Genomic DNA, 8078 nt, shown 5'->3' with positions numbered 1-8078 from the left:
TCGTTCGCCATGGTATAGATATTCAACGGCAACCAACTGCTGTCAACTGTAATTGAATAAAATTATATTAGTTATGGTCGTTGCTGGCAACCACTTCCCTTCTCCTCCTCTTGTAGTGATATGGGGGGGGGTTCTTCTGGGCTCTGGACCACATCTCTACACTTCCATTTAGAACTCGAGGAAGGAAGGAAGTGTAACCGTTCCCGAACTCTAGAAATGAATAACGAAAAATATATTACAGACGCTATTAAAAACTATACGAGTATTTCGAAATATCCAATAAAAATATATTGGAACGAACTCTTCGTTGCTGGGTGGACGCACACCACCCATCACATGAACTCTATTGTTGAATACAGGTATGGAGTCGAACGAAGGTGCGACCTGGTACGTCGTGTGGAGGTTCTCGAGGTGCAACGCTAGCACCATACGGAACTCGGACAAAATATCATCCAACGCGATGGACATGAAACGTATACTCGATCGCAAGGCGTGAGACAGCTTCAATGCAAAATCCCAATGAACGGGTTTGTTCATCTGAATTTCGTCTATTGACTGCATTTCGAGTTTGGAGAGACTCGTGTCTGCAAACTGATCGTGTTCTAGTGTGCGTTCGAACTGTTGCAGATGTGCCTGGTAGACACTCTTGACATACAGGCAACTTTTCTTCAAACCATCTTCAACTCCTTGTTTCAATTCATCTATCAAGGATAAGAATAATTGTTGTTCGTTCGAGAAAACTAATTGTTGTTCGTTAGACATCGTAACGGACAGGATGACACTCTGTATTTGTTTAATATAAAAAAAGGTGAAAAAATAAGGTCTTTGATATCGCGGTATAGAACATAAATCACAATTTGTGAAATTAAAAATATCAAAACGTATTCAATCTAGACACAGATAAGAAAGACTGGAGTTAAATATTTCAAATTTAGTATTAAAACAGACTGGTTTGATCCAATATTTCAAATTTAGGACTGGGGTCCAATATTGTATTGTTGTTGTTGTTAGTGTTATCCTTTTGTCTTTATAACAGAAAGACTGGGGTCCAATATTGTATCGTTACTAAGTATGTGCCATGTGTTACAATCCCCATGCAGCAGGGAAAGCGGGTAGCGTCCAATTCTGATTCTGGTATATCCGAAACGGACACATCGACATTAGATCTTGAGTCTTTTCTCTTTTCTTAGATGAAAATGGTAGCTTAGGATAATTCAAACTTTTGTCTATACAACAGAAAGACTGGGGTCCAATATTGTATCGTTGCTAGGTACTGTGTGCCATATAGCGTCCAATTCTGACTTTGGCTTGCACTTTGAATCTTCTTTCTCATTTAACATTTTTTAGATGAAAATAGCTATATTTCTTTGGTTTTAAAGTGTTTAAAAATTCGATACTTCAAAAAATTTATCAAATTCACACTGCTCAAAAAATATAGTTCAGGGTAAATAAATTATAAATATAATGTATCTGATTCGGATGTGTAGAATCGGACGCTCAGTAAGGTAAAGACATAATTCACCTCAATGAAGTTTAGACGACATTCAGACATCAGAATTGGACGCAATATAGTACAAAGTCACACATTCACCTCAATGGAGTTGAGACGACATTCAATGAAACTCTAAACTCTGTTAAGGAGAATGTGTGTGTTTGACTTATTGAGCGTCCGATTCTAATGTCTATTAATGTTAGAATTGGACGCTACATAGTACAAAATCACACATTCACCTCAATGGAGTTGAGACGACATTCAATGAGACTCTAAACTCTGTTAAGGTGAATGTGTGTGTTTGACTTACTGAGCGTCCGATTCTGATATCTATCAAAGTTAGAATTGGACGCTACATAGTACAAAGTCAAACATTCACCTCAATGGAGTTGAGACGACATTCAATGAGAATCTAAACTCTGTTAAGGTGAATGTGTGTGTTTGACTTACTGAGCGTCCGATTCTGATGTCTATCAAAGTTAGAATTGGACGCTACATAGTACAAAGTCACACATTCACCTCAATGGAGTTGAGACGACATTCAATGAGACTCATTCACCTCAATGGAGTTGAGACGACACTCAATGAGAATCTAAACTCTGTTAAGGTGAATGTGTGTGTTTGACTTACTGAGCGTCCGATTCTGATGTCTATCAAAGTTTGAATTGGACGCTACATAGTACAAAGTCACACATTCACCTCAATGGAGTTGAGACGACATTCTAAACTCTGTTAAGGTGAATGTGTGTATTTGACTTACTGAGCGTCCGATTCTGATATCTATCAGAGTTAGAATTGGACGCTACATAGTACAAAGTCACACATTCACCTCAATGGAGTTGAGACGACATTCAATGAGAATCTAAACTCCATTAAGGTGAATGTGTGTTTGTCTGTTGTGATGCATCCAATTCTTAATACGAGTGTTAACAGAATCGGATGCTCTGGAAGACTAAAACACACATTCACCTCGGTTAAGGTTAGATGACATTTGAATGTCGTCTAAACTCCATTAAGGTGAATGTGTGTTTGTCTGTTGTGATGCATCCAATTCTTAATACGAGTGTTAACAGAATCGGAAGCTCTGGAAGACTAAAACACACATTCACCTCGGTTAAGGTTAGATGACATTTGAATGTCGTCTAAATTCCATTAAGGTGAATGTGTGTTTGTCTGTTGTGATGCATCCAATTCTTAATACGAGTGTTAACAGAATCGGAAGCTCTGGAAGACTAAAACACACATTCACCTCGGTTAAGGTTAGATGACATTTGAATGTCGTCTAAACTCCATTAAGGTGAATGTGTGTTTGTCTGTTGTGATGCATCCAATACGAGTGTTAACAGAATCGGAAGCTCTGGAAGACTAAAACACACATTCACCTCGGTTAAGGTTAGATGACATTTGAATATCGTCTAAACTCCATTAAGGTGAATGTGTGTTTGTCTGTTGTGATGCATCCAATTCTTAATACGAGTATTAACAGAATCGGAAGCTCTGGAAGACTAAATCTCGGTTAAGGTTAGATGACATTTGAATGTCGTCTAAACTCCATTAAGGTGAATGTGTGTTTGTCTGTTGTGATGCATCCAATTCTTAATTTGAGTGTTAAGCAACTATTACATACTATGTAACAGTATTGTCAAAATCGGAAGCTCCGGAAGACTAAAACACGCATTCACTTAATCAGTGAAAATGATAAACGCATCTCTAGTTTATACTCTACAACCTTAATTTAAAAAAATGCTAAGTTAAATAAAACTCCGTCTATAAACGAAGACAATGGTAACCTGAATAATCTCAGTTGTGTCTTAGGTTCTTACCCAGCGGTGGAGTTACTCACAATCTTGGTAGATGACACTAGCAGAAGGAAAGACATGGGAAAACTCATGAAGTATGGGATTGACTCTGTATCTTGGATTTTAAAAAATATGATATCGGTTCATAACGTAATGCATTCTTTTGTGGTTTCGTTATTGGAAATGATGAAATCTAAATTTAATCCGATGTATCGGTTAGAAACGCTTGAACCAAACAATGTACTCGATCTCTTCTTTGGAAAGGATACTACAAAAAATTTACCACTAATGCAATATTGATGTATGATTATTTATCTCAAATCAAATTAAATTTAAATAAGAGTTTCCACACTAACGAGAATGCAACCTTTTCGACTCTGTATTTGTTTTACATTCTGTATAAGAACTTTTTAAAATCGAAGGGATGGAATATCGATGTGTTGTTGCTCTGTCCTAGTGTCTTTTCAATGGTAAAGGCTAACGTTTGCAGATTAATTCTCCAATTTTATCTTGGAATGCAATCTGAATTTGTGCAGTTTTTTAATACATCGGATGCAGCAGCTTTGGAAAGTTACAAACCTGAAGTATACAATGCATCGAAGATTGTTTACGACTCTATGTTGGGTGACTACATTCCCGAAGAAACCGTGTTGAACTATGATAATATTTTCAATATTAATTGTAACCCGAAGAAACCGTGTTAAACTATGATGATATTTTCAACATTAAATGTAACATAAGCTGTAAGGAAAAAAAAAAAAAAAACACTAGAATATAGTATGATTTTATTAGACAAATACCAATTACATCAAAACCTGTAGAAGTTGCCCTGGATGTTGTTGGTAGTAGACAAATTCGTCAATATTTCTCTTTGAGGAAAAAGGAAGGTCTTTGAATCCATCTAAAGCACTCACGACAGAATTTAAAAAAAACAGGAGGTGTTTTTTCAACGATCTTCATGTATCTGTTGACATGATCTACTTTGACATCAACATCTAGCCTTATTAAAAACAAAAGAAACAATATCATCAAACCAAAGAGAAACACCAGACTCAAAGCTCGTCGTTCAGAAAGAACATGTGTCTCTTTAAAATCACCGTAGGTGAAGGGTGTTGTTCCGTCCCGTGTCCTGTCCATTTGATCTCAAAGAGATATTTGATCAAAGATAACGTCGGATCTTCTCCTACAATGTATATGTCCTTCAGCTATAAAAATTTTCTTCGGCCATAAGACTGTTGGATTTTAAAGATGTTAAAGTTGATGCTACACCCGCTACTCCACATGGACGTACTAGGATTAAAAACAAGGCTATGTTGTTTTCCCTCCGAACAGAACACGTTTTCGAATTGGTACTGACGCGGGTAAACTATAAGTTTACTAGCCACCAATGCGACATGAAGACCTAATGGTGTCACGACGCAAGCTACATTCGAGTCATTCAAAGAAACGATTTATATTTCTCTGGATATGTCAGCAGGTAGAATACCCAATTTAAAATATCTTACAACCTGAATGTAATTCTTCAAAAAATTATTTCGACGAACTGACTTAGACAATTCTAATTTATCGAATTTTAAATTCAAAAATGGATGAATGTTGTTAGATGACTTGTTCTTGGTGTTGTTGTGGACATGTTTTCTATTAGAAAACATGAGTACAAATATAACCACCGAATTTTTAGGTTTTAGATTTATTAAGATGAAGATACCTAATAAAATGGGCATTTACTACTTTCCACCTTGGATGGAACTCATCAAGAGTGTACAAAGTGAACCCCCATCCCTATTTTATAGAATAATAAAATCATTGATTTAATTTTTTTGTATATATACCCAATATTCCTTCCTTTTTTATTATCCTTGTATCCCGTTATCACAATTACATCCAAATAAAACTTCATTTATTCCGTTCTTACCTAACACAGGAGGCGGTGGCTGAGTCGTCAAAGTAACGGCCTCGTGTTCAGGAGGACGCGAGTTCAATCCCCGCACGGTGCCACCAAGCTGGGATTTTTCAGCCGCCGCCGAGTGGCTTAAAACTACCCACATGCTGTCCAGAAGACCACCTATCAACTCGGACTCTAGATTCTAGGATCAAAGATTAGCTCTGGGAGGGCAGCATGAGCCAATGCAAGATGGCGCCACTATAAACACTCGCCTGCGCCAGAACGGGCTGGGCCGACCATCAGGACCTACCGGAAAGAAGCCTTGGACCGACCATCAGGATCCACCAGGAAGAAGCCTACCGGCGCAATAGGCTGCAATGTAAAAAAAAAAAAAAAAAAAAAATAACTATTGGATGGAAATATGTCACAATGGAACACATTCGAAGAAATGATAAAACTTTTATTAATGAAACTAAAAATATGATTTCTAGTGCTGACAGAAAAATATAATTTTAAGGCCACCCTACCACCCACCCACCCCTCCCTCTTGTTTTCCAAGTGGGGTCCAGATCTGCAGGGGGGTCATGACATATAGTGATTCGTAATCCGTCCGAAATTAATTTTGCCACGAGAATGGGGAGAGGGTGGTTGTGACAGCTGTGTAGGTGGTGGTTTAGGTGGTGGTGGTGGTTTAGGTTAGGTTAGGTGGTGGTGGTGGTTTAGGTGGTGACTCACTCACTCACACCCGCCTTAAGCCTCCTACTACTACTACTACTAAGCCGCCGCCGCCGCCACGACCACCCACCCACCCACACCCCCACACACACCCCGGTTTAGTTCCGCAATAATTTCAACAATGTATATAAAATGCAAATATATCAGGTAAATCTGGACCCAGTTTAGCAGGGCCACACCCACACCCACCACACACCCACACCGTACTACTAATGGTGACGTAGTATCTCTTATCAACACATGCTAAATCACAGGTGTTTTCTAAAGACCACAATCCATCATAAAGATGTTGATCCTCAACAGCTATACAATGTTTTAACATCACCATGTTGTATACACACATTTCTCGATATCTAGTGTCTAGAATAATACTCTCATCTGCTTGGAGCACCACATCCAATCCCGGTCCCACATATTGCAACTCGTAACAGAAATGCTCAGGACAGACACGTTCGACACCAACAACGATCTGTATGCATTCTTTCAACCGCAATCCGACGCTTACCTCTGTCAGGTATTCGATGAATTTATCTGCACTGTCTAGGAACCTGTACACCTTACCCAAAGTAGGTATGAAATAAACACCCAATTTGACGCGTAATATGTACTCTTCTCTATAGTCCACGCTAACACTAGCGTTGTTGTCCGTTTTCACATAGTGTCGGTTTTTCTCATATTTGTCACACAAGAGTTCCACTTCTCTTAAGAGCGTTGACTGCTTGCTTTTTAATTTATGTAATGATTCTGCTTTCAGGTGTATTACGATTTCGATCAGTATTCAGGTGCTGTGTTAGTATCAGCGGTTATGTCCATCTTAGCTCAGGCTGAAGCCGGTCAACGATCAGACCGCAACATCCTTAGGAGTTTAAAAGCTAGTGATGTTGAAAATCAAATCTTATCCAGGATGAAAAAACAAGGTTGTCCAACGATTAAATTAAATTTTGTCTTCGGCATAGGTAACACCAACGTGTGTTACGGTTTCTCGAGAGACGATTCAAACGTTAGTGACGTGTCGGCTTTTGTGGTTGCAGCGGACAAGGACGCTGAACACTTGTCAGCACATCATGTCGTGCTTCACACAGGTCCGACATCCACATTTAAAACGACTCACACAAATCACAAGCAAGTAACGACACACACCGTAACCATTCCGTCGTTTGACCGGAAAGCAATCAACGAGACGACGTCTGATATAACTAGCGCTACATTGACAGTGCAGAAAATGGGAATTCGTTGCAAGGATGCAGACACACTTGACACTATGCTTGCTGCTGTTAAATCTAACTTGGTGACTTTCTTATTACATTTGGTTATTAATGGAAGTCATGTATAACCAAGTGCACTTGAAAGAATAAGACATTATTTTGTACATTTAAAAAAAAAGGTTAACAATAAAAATGTAGACTTAGCTTTGGTTTTAAACACCCGAGTAACACTGATTGAGTTATACATTGTAAGCTTCCTAAGATAAAACACACATTCACCTCAATAGAGTTAAGACGATATTGTAAGTTCACAAGACAAAAACTTAAATAACATTCACCAGGACTCACAAAGTACAAGAGTGCAAATGTCATCTAACCTCGATCGAGGTGAATGTGTGTATTAATCTTTCGGAGCTTCTGATTCTGTTAACACTCCAATTAAGAATTGGATGCATCACAACAGAAAAACACACATTAGCCTTAAGGAATCGAAGTGAATGTGTGTTTCTTCTCTTGATTTTTGACAATACTATTACATAGTATATAGTGTAATATACACTTAAATTAAAAATTAAAATTGGATACAGTCACAACACACATTCACCTTAATGGAGTTTAGACGACATTCAAATGTCATCTAACCTTAACCGAGGTGAATGTGTGTTTTAGTCTTCCAGAGCTTCCGATTCTGTTAACACTCGTATTAAGAATTGGATGCATCACAACAGACAAACACACATTCACCTTAATGGAGTTTAGATTCTCATTGAATGTCGTCTCAACTCCATTGAGGTGAATGTGTGACTTTGTACTATGTAGCGTCCAATTCTAACTTTGATAGATATCAGAATCGGACGCTCAGTAAGTCACACACACATTCACCTTAATGGAGTTTAGATTCTCATTGAATGTCGTCTCAACTCCATTGAGGTGAATGTGTGACTTTGTACTATGTAGCGTCC

This window comes from Eriocheir sinensis, unplaced genomic scaffold (assembly GCF_024679095.1).
Source record: "Eriocheir sinensis breed Jianghai 21 unplaced genomic scaffold, ASM2467909v1 Scaffold635, whole genome shotgun sequence".
Classification (NCBI taxonomy): Eukaryota; Metazoa; Arthropoda; class Malacostraca; order Decapoda; family Varunidae; genus Eriocheir; species Eriocheir sinensis.
The sequence above is the reverse complement of the archived record's forward strand: the minus strand, read 5'-3'. Positions refer to the sequence as shown.